The sequence below is a fragment of the Equus quagga genome, chromosome 3 (genome assembly GCF_021613505.1).
Source record: "Equus quagga isolate Etosha38 chromosome 3, UCLA_HA_Equagga_1.0, whole genome shotgun sequence".
Taxonomy (NCBI): Eukaryota; Metazoa; Chordata; class Mammalia; order Perissodactyla; family Equidae; genus Equus; species Equus quagga.
The window spans coordinates 40,112,811-40,131,416 of NC_060269.1; the positions used below are offsets into that span (position 1 = coordinate 40,112,811).

General features: G+C 42.7%; 1 long non-coding RNA gene across 1 annotated transcript in view; it reads left to right on the top strand.

The window, feature by feature from the left end:
- The first annotated feature begins 301 nt into the window (after window positions 1-301).
- The window catches only part of LOC124236732 (uncharacterized), a 73,232-nt gene continuing 54,927 nt past the window's right edge, over window positions 302-18,606 (top strand). The window contains exon 1 of the long non-coding RNA XR_006887857.1: window positions 302-550. This is a non-coding gene — a long non-coding RNA (uncharacterized LOC124236732). The remainder of the gene's footprint in view (window positions 551-18,606) is intronic.

Sequence of the window (18,606 nt, forward strand, 5' to 3'; positions counted from 1 at the left end):
CTCCATGCCAGGAGCAGCCTCGGTAGGCAGGATTGCTGTCCCATGGGTTTCTACACCTTTTCTGGCTCTGTGGACAGCATCACAAGTCCGAGAAGCTTTGGAAAGAGAGGCCAGTGCTAGGTCATTTTATCTGTTTGTGGGGGCTGGGGGTGAATGAGAGGCCTTCTTGAGGTCTCTTCCAGCCAAGCACCTCCTGGATAACTGCACTGAGTCGCTTCCCTTCAGAGCCTCAGTGAGCAGAAGCTAACATTCCCAACAGGCAGCCTCAGTTTGAGCAGAGCCGAACAGCCAGACGGGCGGGCGAGGCCTGTCATCCGTCCTGTCTGGCCACATTCATTCCGGGCTGTCCTGCTTTGTGGCTTCCTCACCACCACCCAAACCTGTCTGCATGTCCTACATCCCTCCAGATCAGCAGAGATGGCAGAAATACCCCCTCAGGCCCTGCACGCTCCTGGACACACAGACCCGTCCTTCTTCTCAACAGGACTCCTGTCTCCTCCCGTCGCCCGTCCTCCAAGCCAGCCCTGATTCCAACCGACGCTGCAAACACGTATGTGGCATTTACTCTGTGCTACGTTCTGGGGAACTCTGGGTGAGTGGTTCACAGGCCCTGGAAGGGGGAGACAGAACTGACTATACACGACCACACAACATAGAAATTGCACGGAAGAAGTGGTGAAGGCCCGATGTGTAAGCGATGCGCTATCTGACTTCTCACAAGGGCAGTTCATTCTGATGGAGGTGGGCGTGGGTGAGGTTTTATGAAGAAGGTGCTCCAAGATTGTGATTGAAACATGTGACAGTCAGAACTTACGGTGCTGACCAGTGGGAGAAGGGCCAGTTCCTGGAGGGACCTGGGATGAATCCTCAATCACTGGGCCGTGGGAGAGTCCAGGGACGTTGCAGAGGGAGGCCGAGGCGGCTGGGGACACGGCAGGGCTCGGAGCAGCCGCTACTTAACCCTCAGAACCAAAGTATCTCCATATTTTAGCAACGGTTCGGCCGTGCCCGAGTCTACCAGCTGGCTCTCAGCCCTGGAGTGGCGTGAGGGCCGGGCACATTGACAGCCCTTGATCAGCCCCTTCCCTCTGGAAATGTATTTCCTTCCATTTCCAGAACAGCCTCTCACAGTGAGGCCTGCCTCTTCTCACTCCATGTTGCAACAAAACCACCTGCCTCCCGTGAAAGGGGGTATTGTTTTCCATCTGGGCCGCCCACGGCTGGGCGGCTGGAACAGCGGGCGCCCACTCCAGGGAGCCCTCCCAGTCAGGCCCAGTCATGCCTCTGGCTTGCTGGGAGCAGTGAGGTGTCGGCCTGGGGTGGGGGCTCCTGGACACCAGTCCTCGGGCGTTAGAGAACTAAACAGTGGGTGTGGCTCACACAAAATAAACAACTCCCTGGGCATTGCGGATTCAGACACAGGGCTGCAGTTTGGTTAAAGGTGCAATTATCGTTGGGAAAACTACTCTCTTCAGAGCTCCCCAACCCTTGGGGAATAGAATGTTTACAAGAGGGAAAACTGTAAAGAGATTTTATTTTGTTTTTCTTTAGATACTTTAGCCACCCACAATCACAGTTATGCAAAAATAAAGTTCTTATATCTATAGTCCACACGGAAAGAGCAAAGGGGAGAGTCCTGAGTGTGGGGTGGGATGGAGGGCACAAAACCCAGCCTGCTTCCAGCACAGCTGCACCAGGGCCCGGTGCCGCCTGGGGGTGTGGCTGTGTCGTGAAAAGGCCTGTTAAGACACAGATCACCTGGGCAGAGCAATAGAGGGAGTTTCTACATTTAGCTGAGGGTCTAACCGGAGCCCAGCATGCAGGAAAGGGGATGCAGGCCTTGTTACTTGTGAAGTAAGGGCAGTGTGTGTGTGTGTATCTGTGTGCCTGTGGGTGCATGTTTGTTTATGAGAGAAAGACAGAGAGAGAGGGCATGGCCATGAGGCTTGGTTAATAGGAGGCGGGCTCTGGGCCACCTGAGGCCCCTCTCGGTCCTCATTTCCTCCCTGCTGGCCCATTTCACTCTCTCAGTCCTCTCACAGAACACGTGTGTTCTTCAGTCACCTCAGCTTTTCCACTCTGACGGCAGCAAACGATGGCAAGTTTTATGCTTCAGGTTGTTTTCTTGTGGAAGTGCTAGAAAAGCAGACACGTAGGTGCTGGGCCACGAGGCAGCCCACGCCCCACCTCCTCAGGGCCCGGAGCCGCCCCACGTGGACTGACGGCTGTGGTGGCACCCAGCAGCGCTGGCAGGAGGCCTGGCTCCTCTCTACCTTCCTTCTCTCTCAGTCTCCTCTTCCCCCTTTCTCCTTCCTTGTCAGTTTTAGTCCTCTCCTTTTCCTCTCCACCTTCTCACAGAATCTTTCTTAGAAGCAAACTGTGGACCAAACTGCATGGTTGGCCACTCACAGGAAATGTCTGAATTCTCAGTGTGTTGGTAACAGGGTTCCCTCAAAGCCCCTCCAGTCAGAGCAGGAGGCGGCTCAGGAGGGGCAGGGAGCCGAGGGGGTGCAGGCTGATCATCCCAAGCCAGGCACTCCGCTACTGCAGCTCAAGAGGAATTCTTTATCCATGCTGTCCCCTCGCAGACCTGCCCAGCCACTGCTGTTGGTCAGTGTTGTCTCAGCCTGTCAGGCCTCAGAAATTAGGAACCACCTCATCTAGATCAGGGTCATCCTGCCCCAAGTTGGCCGCCATTGACTGAGAGGTTTTCATGCAGTGTTTTCTGAAAATGATTATGTTGTCCTGGGAGGGCCACTCGAGCGACATGAAACAGCACAGCCAGAGCCCCTGACACTGTGCAGCTGACTTGGTTATTCTCCCAAACTTGCCAACTGAGTTATTCTCAGATGGTCAGAGTCGAAGAGTTCCACTTACCCATTAACTCATCAAAGTTTATGTCATTTTGTTGTTGTTGTTTAAACATATATATCCAAGAAATTGTATGAGGAGTGAGCACCCACCAATCATATAACTATCAAGTGAAGACCTTTCCTTTAATGTTCTTGGGCAGAAGAGTAACACATTTGGAGTCACGCATATATTGTTTCATGAGTGGTCACGTGTGTATGAAACTTTCAGTGGGGGAAAAGCAGCAAGAGAAAGGGGAGAGCAAGAGACTGTTGCGTGATCACATCTTCCTGTCTCCGACATCCCATGCTCTGCCTCTGATGACCTGCCAATCAGTTGGTGTCTTTGATGGGCTCTGGAGAACCCACTGTGGGCATAACACTGTGCTCCAGATGATGTGGGATTATAAGATGTGGTCCTTCTCCTCAAGGAGTGTATGCTTTTTGGGGAGAAATATGAAATGGACATGTGTGATTCATATAGAGTCCCTTTCTCCCCCCAAAAAGCTGGTGTGTGTGAGGGGCTCAGGGCAGGTGTGCTGCAGGGAAGTTTCAAGGGGGAAGAATAGGGGGAGCTGAGGCTCCTGGAGAAGCAGGGTCAGGTGCTCGCAGTTGTTTGGGGGACGAGCAGGTGCCAAGGTACAGAGAGGCAAGAGAAATGAGCAGGGTGTGTGCGGCGACCTCAGAGGGGCTGCCAGTCAGCCCCACTGCCTATACTTCTCTATCTACTCATTGGCTCAAGAAAGTTCTGGGTGTTTGGGTCCTGAAATCCCTGAGAGAAGACCATGAGCAAGTCACCTGTTCTTGGAGCCTCAGTGTCTCATGAGTAGACTAAGGTGATAGTCAAAAGCATTTGATAAACAGGAGTGGCCTGGGCACCACCCAATCTGATCTGACAGGCACATCTTGGCCCAGTGTTGACCTTTTATCTGCAGGACTATTAGGAGATGAGGGGACAGGTGGCAGAGGGATGCTTGGGGTTTCAACACAGCAGCTTTTACAGAAATATTTTGTTATTTAAGCAGCCAGTAGAGCTGTATGGATGTGTGCCAGACAAACGTCAGCCCTGGGAATGATAATAGCAGTCCTGTCAACCTGATACGGCTGTTGTGAGGACTGAATGTCATAATGTACATGAGAGCCCTTTGTAAACCGTCACGGGCTACACAAACGCATGTTGTTGCAATGCCTATCAGTACAGTGTGCTGTGGTGCAGTGTGGTGTGCTAGGGTGGAGAGCAGAAAAGTGAGCCTCAACCCTAAAAAGATAACTACTTTTATGAACTTTTGTGAACTTTTATGATTGGTGATAGCTTGCTTTATTAAAAAAATATATAGTTTAACATAAAGACCCAATGTTAAAAACTTCTGAGATGTCACATTCACAGCAAGATTATAAACTTGAGAGCAAGGATCTATGATTTACACATTTTGTTTCCTCTAGACCAGGGTTTCTCAAACCCAGGACCCTTCACACTCTTCACAAATTATTGAGGAGACTTCTGCTCTTTCAGATGGATTAGACAAACTTTTCCATATCCTTCCCACTAAGTACAACTAAAAACCCTAGAAAATGTATATAAAACAAACAAAAGAAAGCTCTGAAATGTGAAGAGAAGACGGCAGACTGTCTAGGGACATTGCAACTCAAGGAATGACACAGTGGTGAGTTCCTTGGGTTTACTTTTTGCCTCATATTATCCAAGACTTGGAACTCAAGAAGCTGGCAATCAAGAACCATCCATGGACAGGAAATATCCAAAAGAAGTCTCCTCTCTCTAGCTGAAGGACCAGGAAATGGGCAGTTTAGCAAGACAGAAAGCTTTTAGACAGTAACCACTCTACTCCAGCCAAAAAACACAGACACACCAAAATCCGTCTTGCAAAGGCCAAATGGGGAGCCTTGACTTCTACCCTCACAAGGCTGTAATGAGGCACCCTAACACCCCCACCAGGGTGGTGTCAGAGAAAGACAAGTAGGGAGCTGGAACTTTCCTCCCAGTCAGCCTATCATGAGACCCCCTCACTCACACATACTGTCAGTGGAGATCATGTGGGGCACCTGGCTATCTCCTCTCACCTGGCAGTAATGAGGCATCATCCCCTCCCACCTCAAGGGGTGGTGTCAGAGGAAGTTTAGTGGAGAGTCAGGACCTGCACCATTTCCTAGAGGAAACGGGGCCACTCTCACCGTGTTGTCACTGGAGACCACATGGGTAGCTGGAACTCCCACATCTGTCCAGTAGTATTAAGGATTCCTACCTTGGCTGCCACTAGAGACTGAGTGGAGAACCTACGCTTCCACCTCCACTTGGCAGTAACGAGGGAATGCTCCCCCTTCTTCCACGCCAGAGTTGTACAGAGAAAGCCAGTTAAAAGAGAAGATTTAAATAAGATTCAGTCTCATAACGTAATCAAAAATGTCCAGGTTCAATCAAAAATCACTTGTCGTACTAAGAACCAGGAAAATCTCAAACTGAATGAAAAAAGACAATTAATAGATACCAGCACTTAGAAGACAGAGAATAGAATTATCTGACAAAGATTTTAAAGTGACCATGATAAAAATGCTTCACCAAGCAATTTTGGCCATGCTTAAAAAAAATAGAAAGCCTCAGCATAGAAATAGAAGATGGAAAGAAGAACCAAATAGAAATTTTAGAGGTGAAAAATATCATAACAGAAATAAAAAGCTCAGTGGATGGGCTCAACAACAGAATGGAAGGGACAAAGTAAAGAATTGATGAATTGGAAGACAAAACAATAGAAATTACCTAATGTGAACAACAAAGAGAAAACAAACGGGAAAAAAAAAAAGGACAGATCTTCAGGAACCTATGAGATCATAACAAAAGATCTAACATTCATGTAATGGGATTCTGGAAGGAGAGGAGAGAATGAGGCTGAAAAAGAACTCGAAAAAATAATGGCTGAAAACTTCCCAAATTTGGAAAGATACATAAACCTACAGATTTAAAAAGGTGAGAAAACTCCAAACAGGATAAACCAAAATAAATCCATGCAAAGACATATCATGATTAAAAGTCTGAAAACTAACGAAAGACAATCTTGAAAGCAGTCAGAGGAAAATGACACCTTACCTAAAGGAGAAAAACAATTTAAATGATTTCTCATCAGGAACCATGGAGGCCAGAAGGAAGTGGCACAATATTTTTCAAGTGCAGAAAGAAAACGACTGTCAACCAGAATTCTATTCCCAGCCAAAATATCTTTCAGGAATGAAGGGGAAATCAAGACATTCTCAGATGAAGGAAAACTAAGAGATTTTTGTCACCAACTGACCTACTCTAAAGGATAGCTAAAGAAAGTTCTCTAAACAAAAGCAAATGATAAAAGAAAGAACCTTGGAACATCAAGATGGAAGAAAGAACGCAGTTCGCAAAACTATGGGTAAATATAATAGGCTTTCCTTTTCCCCTTGAGGTTTGAAAATAATGTCTAACAATTAAAATAAAATTTACAACACTGTATGATACAGTTCTATGTGTATTTAGAGAAAATATTTAAGCCAACTATTTTGTAAATGGGGGAGAGTGAAAGGACATAAAAGGAGGTAAGATTTTTATGCTTCATTCAAACTGGTAAAATGATAATTTATCACAGTACACAGAATACTGTGTATACAATGTAATACCTAGATAAATGAGTGAAAACTATAAAAGAAGTCCAATAAAAAACGCTAGAGATAAATAAAAATGAAAAATCTAGAAAAAGCTCAAGTAATAAACAGGAAGGCAGGAAAAAGAAAAATTAAAAACAGAGAGAACAAACAGAAAACAAAAAATAAAATGGTAGACTTAAGCCCTAAAATACCAATAATTATATTAAATGTGAATGGCCTAAATACAACAATTAAAAGACAGAAATTATTAGAGTGGTTTAAAAAAATATGACTCAACCACATGCTGTCTACAAGAAACTCACTTCAAATATAACAATATAGGCAGGATGAAAAAATATATATCATGCAAACATTAACAAATAAAAGCAAAAATGGCTATATTAGTACCAAAGTAGACTTCTTAGTAAACGAAATCACTAAAGAAAGAAGGGAACATTAAAGAGTCAATCCACCAAGAAGACACAGCAATCCTAGTTGTGTATGCACCAACCATCAGAGCTTCAAAATATGTGAACAAAAAACTGATATACCTGAAAAGAAATAGACAAATTCACAATTATAGTGGTAGACTTCAACATACCTTTCTCAACATCGATAGAACAACTAGACAAAATCAATAAGGATATAGAAGAACTCAACAACATTATCAATCCACAGAATCTAAACAGTATTTATAGAACACCCAACACAGCAGAATACACATTCTTTTCAAGAATCCATAGGACCACAAAAGAATCAAACTAGAAATAAATGACGGAAAGATAACAGGAAAATCTCCAAACAACTGGGAACTAAACAACACATTTCCAAATAATCCACAGGTCAAAGAAGTAGTCACAAGAAAAAAGTTTTAAAATACATGGAAAGGAATGAAAATGAAAATACAACAAATCAAAATTTGTAGGATACAGATAAAGTAATGCTGAGAAGGAAATTTATGGCACTAAATACACACGGTAGAAAAGAGGAAAAGTCTCAAAGCAATAATCTAAGCTCCTACTTCAAAAACTTAAACCCAAAGCAAGCAGAAGAAAGAAAATAGTAAAGTAAGAGCAAAAATTAATGAAACTGAAAACAGAAAAGCATCTGTTTTCAGATTAAGAAAAATCAATGAAACAGAGAGCTGGTTCTTTGAAAAGATCATAAAATTGATAAACCTCTATCAAGCAAAAAGAGAGAAAATACAAATTACTAACATCAGGAATAAAACAGAGGATATGACTACAGATCCTGAAGATACCAAAAAGATAATATGTGATATTATGAACAAGTGTACACACATAAATTTGACATCTATGATCATGGACCACTTCCTCAAAAAACACAAATAACCATAACTCACTCGATAAAAAAATAGATGATTTGAATAGCCTAATAACTATTAAGGAAATTGAATTTGTAATTAAATAACTCACATAAAGGAAATCTATAGGCTCAGAGGGTTTCACTGGAGAGTTCCACCATTCACTTAAAAAAGAATTAATATAAATTCTACACAATCTCTTCCAGAAGACAGAAGAGAGGGAAAACTTCCAAGTTCATTTTATGGAACTAGTATTACCCTAATAGCAAACCCAGACAAAAAGAATTTTTAAAGTTTTAGTTTTTTTTAAAGAATTAAAAAATTTAAAAAATATTTCAAAAATTTCAGACCAATATCCCTCATGAATATAGACACAGAAATCTTTTACAAAATATTATCAAATAGAATTTAGCAATATATATAAAGAATTATACACCATTACCAACTGGGATTTATTCCAGGGATGCAAGGCTGATTCAGTATTTGAAAATCAATCAACATAATCCACCATATTAACAAGCTAAAGAAGAAAAATCATGTGATCTTATCAATCAAAGCATTTGACAAAATTCAACACTCATTGATGATAAAAACTCCTGGGGAAATAGGAATAGAAGGGAACTTCCTCAACTTGATGAACAGCATGTGCAAAAAACCTATTCCTAACGTTATACCGAATGGTAAAAGATGGAATGCTTTCCCCCTAAGATCAGGAACAAGACAAGGATGTGCACTCTCACCACTCTTATTCAACACAGTGCTAGAAGTTCCTGCAGCTGTGACAAGGTAAGAAAAGGCAATAAATGGCATACAGATTACTCTGAGAAAGACCCTGTTAAAAGGACGAAAAGACCAGCTACAGAGTGGGAGAAAATATTTACAAACCACATATCCAACAAAGGACTATTATCTAGAATATATAAAGAACTCTAAAAACTCACCAGTAAAAGAGCTAACAGTCCAAGTAGCACATGGGCAAAAGATGTGAAGAGACTTTCACTAAAGAAAACATACAGATAGCAAATGAGGACGTCAGAAGATGTTCAACATCATTAGCTGCTTAGTGAAATGCAAACCCAAACCACAATGAGCCATCAGGACAAACATATCAGAGCGCCTAAATAAAAAATATTAACAACAAATGCTGGTAGGGATGCAATCAGAGGAACTGAATCACTTATACTTAGCTCGTAGGAACGTAAAATGTATGGCCACTCTGGAAAACAGTTTGGCAACTTCTTTAAAAACTAAACCTGCAACTACCATATCTAGCATTTATACTCCTGGGTGTTTATCCCAGAGAAACAAAGACTTGTGTTCACACAAAAACCTGTTCAACAATATGTACGGCAGCTTTTCTTGTAATAGACAAAAACTGAAGACAACCCGACGTCCCTCAACGAGTCCTTCACAGGCTAAACAAACTATGGTACAGCAATAAAAAAATGAACTATTAACATACGCAAAACCTTGGATTAATCTCCAGAGTATTATGTGGAGCGAAAAAAGCCAATTCCAAAAGGTTGTATATTGTATGATTCCATTTATATAACATTCTTGAAATGATAAGCTTATAGAAATGGAGAAGAGACTAGTGGTTGCCAGCAATTAAGGAGGGGGTGGAGGCGGCAGGAAGTGGGTGTGGCTATAAAAGGGCAACATGAGGGATGCTTGTGTTGATGGAAACATTCAGCATCTTGACTATAGCAATGTCAATATCTGCGTTGTGATATTGTACTATAGTTTTGCAAGATGTTACATTACTCAGGAGACTGAGTAAAAGGTAACTGATACCTCTCTGTATTACTTATTACAATATGTACATAATAACTAACTACATATACGTTGTATTAATAATTAATATATTGTATATGAATCTATAACTATCTCAAGATAAAAAGTTTAATTCAAAAAGACAGCAAAGAGCTGGTTTATATTGGTTATATCTATTGATATTTACCTTATTAAAAATGAAAAAGACATTTAAAAATATTTACTTAATTCATTTGAAAATAACATACCCAGTACATGTTCACACAAATAGCATATTTTATGAAAAATAACTATATTTTCCAAAACAAAGTTATTAATAAAACTGGCATTGTTTTGCATTTTTCAGATCTCTGTAATGTCTGGCTTAATAGAAGACAGTTAGATTCTCATATATGCTTCTGCATTCTGTCTCTTGCAATATGTTGTTTTAGTTGAAGTATATGAAGAAAATCCAGCCTCACTTTGACACTCAGTTGGAAAAGAGTATTTTAATAGCCTTTTCAAATAATTGAAGATTTTTTTTGATACCGCACAAAAACTTGACAAATTATCCTTGAAAATCAGTGAAACATGGTCCTTTCCCTTTCACAGCGAATAGTAACCTGGGAGAATTCACTGCCACAAATTATTATTACAGCCAATAACTCAGCGAGGATAAAAACAATGTTAGAGGGGGCCAGCCCCATGGCGCAGAGGTGAAGTTCGCACGTTCCGCTTGGCGGCCCAGGGTTCGCTGGTTCTGATCCCGGGTGGGGACATGGCACCACTTGGCAAAAGCCATGCTGTGGTAGGTGTCCCATGTATAAAGTAGAGGAAGATGGGCATGGATGGTAGCTCAGGGCCAGTCTTCCTCAGCAAAAAGAGGAGGATTGGCAGCGGTTAGCTCAGGGCTAATCTTCCTAAAAACAAAACAAAACAAAACAAAACAATATTAGACACTTGTCCAAATAGGGAAAACCAAGGCAGGTTTTTTAAATCTGTTTGTTTTGGAGCAGTAAATGCTCATTAACTCAAGTCTGGGAGACACGTCAGTGAGAGATGATTAGGTGTGGTTTTTGTTTTATTCTGTTTTTTAGGGAAAGGTTGGCATCTTATTCTGAAACACTGGGCAAATCTGAGAAGAGATTAGCTGCAAAACTCTTATGAAGGCCCTGATAAGTTTTTACTTACAGCTGTAGACAATAGGTAGCCCCTGGTACCCTCCGGTTTGTCCCCGAGGGAGGATGGGTGCAGTGTATCGTAATGGCCTGTCTCCCTGTGGATGTCTCCCTCAGAGAGCTCCTGGTAGGGAGGGGCTGTGCCTTAGTCACCATGCCGTCCCCACTGCTGGGACAGAAAGTTGCTCAGAATTGGTGCCCAGTAATTTGTTGAACGAATGCATCACATTTAGCCAGCCAGATGCTGAGCCATTGTTAAGAGGTTAGATAGGAGCTCATCATTCCAGGCTGTTCTGGAATTCAGTGGGAAATGTCCTGGGATTCCATTCAGGGGAAAATTCAGTTGTGTGTGATGTTGCTTTTTCTGAATTTCCTAAATTACTTTTAGTTAATTTAATTTAGTTTAATTTGTCAAGCAATAGGACTTCTGGGATCAAAACCATGTTTGAAAATGTCTCTCCTCTCTCTTCCCTCAGGATCTTGCTTCAGGCACAAGGAGTAGGCTGATGTGCCGTAGAGTCAGAAATAATTTGGAAGGACAGTTTTTAGGACAAATTGTCTTCTTGGTGCCATGCCAGGTCAGAAGCCATAGGTTCCAGTGCATTGAGGTATCTTAGAAATTGTTGCGCACATTGTAGTTTTTTCTGTAGAAAAATTTGGACGCGAGATTATCGTCCTGTACATTTGTTAATTACATTAATTCTCGTGGGACTTGTGAGTATATGCATGCTTTAGAGGACCTCTTAGTTAAATTCAATTACAACACATCTAAGTATAACAACCACAACAATAAAAACTCTATATAATAAAACATTTCCAAGCCCCACCTGGTGGCCTACTTACCACAGCAATGACACAGTCCTCAGGTTCATTATAATGAGATTTGATCCATGTTTGGGAATCCCTGAGGAATATATGAATAGAAGATTTTGCTATGGTTTGTGGCTGTTACCAGGAGCAAGAAGAGTTTTAGCCCAAGTTGAGTTCATTCATTTACTTTTTTTTTACTCATTCAACAGTTATAACTCCTATATAACAGACACTACTCTAGGCTACAAAAAATAATTTTTAAACAAGTACCCATACATTCGTTACTCTATGCCAGCCACTGTTCTAGATACTGTACTCTATTACGTCATTTAATCTCCTAACACCCTTATACTGTAGGTAGTTTATTTGTCCCTGCCAAGAGTCTATACTCTTTTGAGGGAGATAAACACTTAAACAGATAAATATAAAACAATGTGGTGGATGTACTGGTGGGGCTGTTCCAAGGGAATTATGGGACACAAGAGACATGTGACTCAGTTTCCCTACGACACCAGGATTGAGGGGAAGGTCAAGAATACTTAAACTGGGGCTGGCCCAGTGGCACAGTGGTTAAGTTTGCATGTTCCGCTTCGGTGGCCCAGGGTTCACTGGTTCTGATCCCGGTTGTGGACATGGCACCACTTGGCACGCCATGCTGTGGTAGGTGTTCCACATAAAAAGTAGAGGAAGATGGGCACGGATGTTAGCTCAGGGCCAGTCTTCCTCAGCAAAAAGAGGAGGATGGGCAGCAGTTAGCTCAGGGCTAATCTTCCTCAAAAAAAAAAAACTTGAACTAGGACATTATTTCTTCTTTCCTGTACAATTACTTAAACTTTCATGGTTTGAAAACATTCTTTAATATTTTATAACAGATAATCGAATATATACCACTGGGTTAAGTATGTTTCTAAATATTAAAGTATTAGGCTTTAAACTATGTCTCTTTTCTTCTAAAAATGTGCACTAAATCTGGTTACTGCTGTTTTGAGCAACTGTCAGTTAAGTCTGTACGTAGAGCCAAAAACTTTGCTCTTTGAGAAATAAGAATACTCTGTGTGAGGACTAGGTGAATTATTAGAGGCAAATCTGGATAACTTAGTGTGGAACATTTTGACCAAAATTTGCAAAACGGTGCTCACAGTCTGAATTCTGAATCCAGATGTCTTTTGCTTGACTCTCTACAATGTTGGCAAAAAACTTGAGGCAATATTGAAACACTGGGAAATTTCACATAAAACTGTTGGATTTCTCATTAAAACCAAGATTTCTGACTTCTCTTAGGAAAAAATGGAATCGCTGGCAACCCAGGGCCAATATTTTGGCTTGGGCAACAACCTGCTGGCTCTAAGAAGGAGCTGTCTCCTCAGGATACAATGAGATGGTCTTAAAAGGATGAGTAGCTGGGGTTGGGGGCAGCTTAGAGACAGAGTGGGTGGTATGAGGAAAGAGGAGGATCTGTGTGTGTGTGGTGACCTACGAGCGGGTCCATGATGTAGGAGTATAAGATTTGAGTCAGAAAGAGGAAAGACGAGGTTGCAGGGATCAAAATGGGCTAGATTTTGGCAGGCTCTGCACGTGATGCTAACAGCTGGAACTTGACCCTGTAGGTGCTGAGCAGATATTCAAGTTTTAAGCAGGTGGGTCACATGGCCAGATTTCTGTTCCAGGCAGTTCATTCTGGCGGAAGGTGGAGGAGGAAATTGAGGGCACCCAGCCTGAAAGCTGGGAGTGGAGGTAAGAAGCTGTTATAAGTTATCTAGGAAAGATACAAAGAGGCTTGAACTCTGGTAGTGACTGTAGGGATGGGAAAAAATACACGAAAGACTTGAGAGACAGAAAGAAGCATAGAAAAAGTTCAGGAGTTTGTATAAAATGGAGCAAAACGCTGAGGAAGGAGACAAGGATGACTCCTATGAGTCTAAATGCTGGTGGGTGGTGGTGCTACTTAGGGAGGGAGACAGTCACAGAAGAAAGATCACTGGCGAAGGGAAAATAATGCTTATTTCTAGCCCTGTTGTGTTTGAGTGTCTGTGTGGATGGCCAAGTGGATGTGTCCAATAGGAGCTGCTTAGTCAGTTTGGACTGCTATAGCAAAAATATCATAGACTGGGTAGCTTATGGACAACAGAAATTTATTTCTTCCAGCTCTGGAAGCTGGGAAGTCCAAGATCAAGCTGCCAGCAGATTCCGTCTGGTGGGGGCCCACTTCCTGGTTCATAGCCAGCCTGCTTCCTGCCGTGTCCTCACGTGGTGGAGGGGGTGAGGCAGCTCTCTGCGGTCTCTCTCATAACCTCTCTGGGGTCTTTTATACTATTCCCATTCATGAGGGCTCCACCCTCATGACCTGATCACCTCCCAAGGGCCCCACCTCCTAATATCATCACATTGGGGATTAGGTTTCAACATATGAATTTTGGGCACACAAACGTTCAGTGTATAGAAGGAGTCTAAGACACAATGAAAATGACTGACTTAGAGGTGAAATTTTGGTCATCATCAGCATGATAGTGGTTGTCAGACCAGGAGGGTGCTTTATCATCCAGGGAGAGTGTATAACTAGAGGGGAGCAAGAAGAGGATGAACCCCAGGGACCATCACCTTCTGATGCAACGGCATACAGGCTCTAACAAGTGCTGGATCTATTTTTGCAGCTCAAAGTTTGACTCCTGCCTTTTTGTCAGAATGGCTTCCCTCTCTTCATCATGTCCTTTTCCACATTCGTTCCTCCTGTTTTCCCTGCTACTTCATCACCTTCCGCCTTAGTTTTTTTTTATTGTAAAATATATCACATATAAAAAGAGGGCATTTAATGCATATGTATGGTTTAAAGAAGAGTTATAAAGTGAACATGGTACGAGCTCAAGACATAGAACGTTCCAGATTGTAACTGTCCCTGACTCCCTCTCCCCATCTCCCGCCTCCCAGAGATAATAACCACTATCCTGACTTTTGTGGTTTTCAGATACTTTTACCACATATGATTATCACTAAACAATATTTTGCTTTTGGGGGGTGTTTGTACAAATGGTATAAAACTTTTTTTTTCTAGGACAGCCTTGTTGTTGGTTTATTTTTCCCAATATTCTGCTTGTGAGGTTCATCTTTACGGATACGTGCCGCTGTAGTTCATTCTTCCCCTGCTCTTTAGTCCTCTGCATATCAGCAATTACCAATTCTCCTGTCAACAGACATTTGAGGTGTTTCTGGGTTGTGGCTGTAACAGGGTCTTTATGAACACTCTCCGTGTTTGGCGACCATCTGCACCTAGGGACACACCGAAATTTGGAATTGCTGAACTGTATGGGCAGCCATGCTCTTTTCCAAAGTGGTTGCACCACTTTATAATCCCTTTTGGAGTCATCATCCTTTTCTAAACTAAAAATTTTTATTTTGAGCCTGCCCTGATGGCCTAGTGGTTAAAGTTTGGCACTCACCACTTCGGTGACCGGAACACTTCATGTTCAGTTCTTGGTCGTGGAATCACACCACCTCTGTCAGTTGCCATGCTGTGATGGCAGCTCACATAGAAGAGCCAGACGGACTTACAACTAGGATATACAACCATGCACTCGGGCTTTGGGGAGAAAAAAAAAAAGAGTAAGATTGGCAACAGATGTTAGCTCAGGGTGAATCTTTCCCTGGAAAAAATATAAATAAATAAATAAATAAATAATTAAAAATGCTTATTTTGTTGTAAGGAAACTTATATCCATTGAATAGTTTTTTTAAAATGGAACAAAATTCACCCATGGTTCTAATACTCAGTGACAAAGAGAAAATGATTATTTTCCTCGTTCTTTCTTCACTTGTATTTTCACTTTTCTGTTCCATGTTATTTCCCCCTTTTAAAAAAAAATTTATTTTATTTATTTATTTTTCATTTTTTTGGCTGAGGAAGATTTGCCTTGAGCTAACATGAATTGCCAATCTTCTCTTTTTGCTTGAGGAAGATTAGCCCTGAGCTAACATGTGCCAATCTTCCTCTACTTTTTTTTTTTATATGTGGGACACCACCACAGCATGGCTGGGGAGTGGAGTAGGTCTGCACCAAGGATCTGAACCCATGAACCCGAACTGCCGAAGCAGAGTGCATGGAACTTTAACCACTCTGCCACAGGGCTGGACCCGTATTTCCCCCTTTTAATTCATTTGTTTTTCATTTTTACTTTCCCAGATTAGTTCTAAAGGCCAAAGTGGTCTGCTTTATGCTTTTTAGGCCCTGTTCTCTTTTTCTGCTCTTCTTGCTCATTTTTCTCCACTCTATTCTCTGCCACAGGCACTTGGGGAAGGGCCACCCACTGTCCATATCCCGAAATTCCAGGGATTCATGGGCTGGAGCAAAATCCCCACCATCAGAAAGCAAGAGAGGGCAGGTGCCGGTGGCCTCTGGAAAATCCCACTCTTGGGCTCCCTGGTGGATGGAGTGCAGCCTGTTGTGGTTTTTTTCCTTTTCTTTTTAATATGTGTCATCGGTATAATTAGCCTTTGGGGACTAGCGGATATTGGGTCTGTTGAACTCCCTCTCTGTTTCCTGAGCGGAAAGGTAAACAGCACTGGGACCTACTCAGTATTTCCCAGGGGTTATTTATGAATGCAGCATGACAGTCTGAAAATAGAGACATCGGCACAGGGAGGCGTCCCGAGGTGAGTGGAGCAGGGCCCGCTTGCTCTCTGCTGGAAACAAGCAGCTTTGGCCTTCACAGAAAGCGCAGGGGCCGGTTCCCTGCCACGGCAGAGGGAAACTGAGCCACTTTCACTTGTCCACAGTGTCAGGAAACCATGCAGAGGCCGCTGGGCCCCCAGGCAGGGCTGAGTCAGTTGGCTCCCAGCAGCTTGGTGTTTGGGCCTCTTGGCTCTGTGATGGGCCTCCGGGGGATTCCCAGAGGTGAGGGGCTTCTCTGAGTACCTATCCTGCAGCAAACAGAGAGGGTGCCCTGGGCGGGTTTATCACTCAGCTTCATTTCCAGTGCTTCATCACTTGGTCCACACCCTGGAATCACCTCGGTAGCTTTAGAAAAGACTGGAACCGGGTCCTACCCCCAAAGACTCTGATGTAATGGGGCCAGGGTGAAGCCTGGGCATCAGGATTTTTCAAAGCTCTCCTGATGATTCTAATGTGCAGTCAAACCTGAGAAACACCGTCTAAGCTCAAAGCTGAACTCTTCTGAGATATCAAGCCACCAGCTTATTGTTTTCTGTTTTGCTTTAATAACCACCACTCACTGAAGCCCATTATGTGCCAGACAAGGTGCTAAGTAAGCTCTGAACACACATTAGCTCTCAATAATTAGCCCTGGGTTAATGGTAAGAAACAGAGGCTCAGAGAGGTTAACAGATTTGCCCAAGTTTACACAGCAAATTTCAGATTTAATTTCTGATCTTTCTGACTTCACTGCCTATGCTCTAACCACTTGACCACACTGTCCCAGGTAACCTCTCATTTGGAGGAATATCAAGGAGGGTTAGAAGAATAAGAGAGCCCTTTCATTCAACATAGCAAGTTAGCATGATTTAAAACATGAATGAGGTAGAGAGAGAAGAATACAAGAGAGGGAGGCAAGAGGAGGGAGTCACCCAATTTGAATTTGGGATCAAAATCCCTCTACGATGAAGTCTTTCTTCGTGTGGTTCAGAGGAACCACAGTCATCGGCTACCATCTGGGGGCCCACCTGGCTGTGGAGAGGGGCAGGCCTGGGCAGGGCTCTGACTCAGGTCTGATGACAGAGACAGAGGCACTCTCTCATCCACAAAGTCCACCAGACCTCTTGGTTTGGGGCCCATGGGGTCAGCACCTGTGTGCTCTACAGATCGCTGAAATCCTGGTGCAACTCTGTAGGGCCCAGCCAGGTCAGCTGGGGAGGAGAGGATGAGTGCAAAGGACTGGCCCTGTGTTCTTAATCTTTCCCGTTATCCATTTTCTTGCATATGAGTTTTATGATGAGAAAAGTAAACACTGAAAATATTGACTATTATGTGAGCCCTTATTCCACAATCTGTTCTTGAATTTACAATCTCTCCAAAGGCACTTACTATAGACTGAAAATCTATTTTAAAAATCAAAACTATAGAGCCCAAGGCTGTTTATTAGTGTGTAGACCATTTGGTCACCTAATTGACGTTCAATTTGGGGGCATATAAAAGTAGAAATACTGATTTTCTTCTTTTTGAACCCAGATTCTCTACTTTCATAACCACTTCCCAAATTGTGACATTTTTTTCTACTTCCTATCACCAGAATTTAAAATAATGATGGAATAATAATACTCGCACTCTTTTTCTGCAATGATTGCAGAGTGACCAAAGTGTTCTCCTACACAACCATTTCCTTCCCGAGGCTTCTGTCCTGCCACCTTTTTAACTTGAACTGGACATTCCCACTACCTGATTTTTCAAGGCGGAGATGCATCTGGTTCTTTCTTTCCCTAAGTTGGGCCTGGAACATATATGAAGGTACCTGCGTGGAACTTCTCCCTTCCCAGCAAGGAGTCAGTTTTCTTGTTGTGTTGTCATCTCCCTGGCTCTGAGATTATGATCCCAGACGCAGCTGCCCCCACTCACCGTCGTGGTGTGTTTGTACATTTATGTTGAAGAACCAGCATGTCCCAAGGAGTGACTTGCTGTTTCTCATTAAGTGTGATGAGGGCCCAGAACGCTTTCTTTTTTGAAATCAACTTTATTGAAGCATAATTTAAATACAATATATATGCACACATTTTAGTTCGGTGAATTTTGACATATACACAACCAGGTAACAACCATTTCCATCCAGAAAGTTCCCTGTGCCTCTTTGTAATCGATCCCCACCCCTCTCACAAGTTGCCACTGATTTGATTTCTGTTACTGTCCATGAGACTTACTTATTGTAGAACTTTTTTGTTTGTTTGTTTGTTTTTGTTTTTTTCATTGCAGTAACATTGGTTTATAACATTATATAAATTCAGGTGTACATCATTATATTTCGATTTCTGTGTAGATTACGTCATGTTCGCCACCCAAAGACTAATTACAATCCATCACCACACACACGTGCCGAATCACCCCTTTCAACCTCCTCCCCGCCCCCCTTCCCCT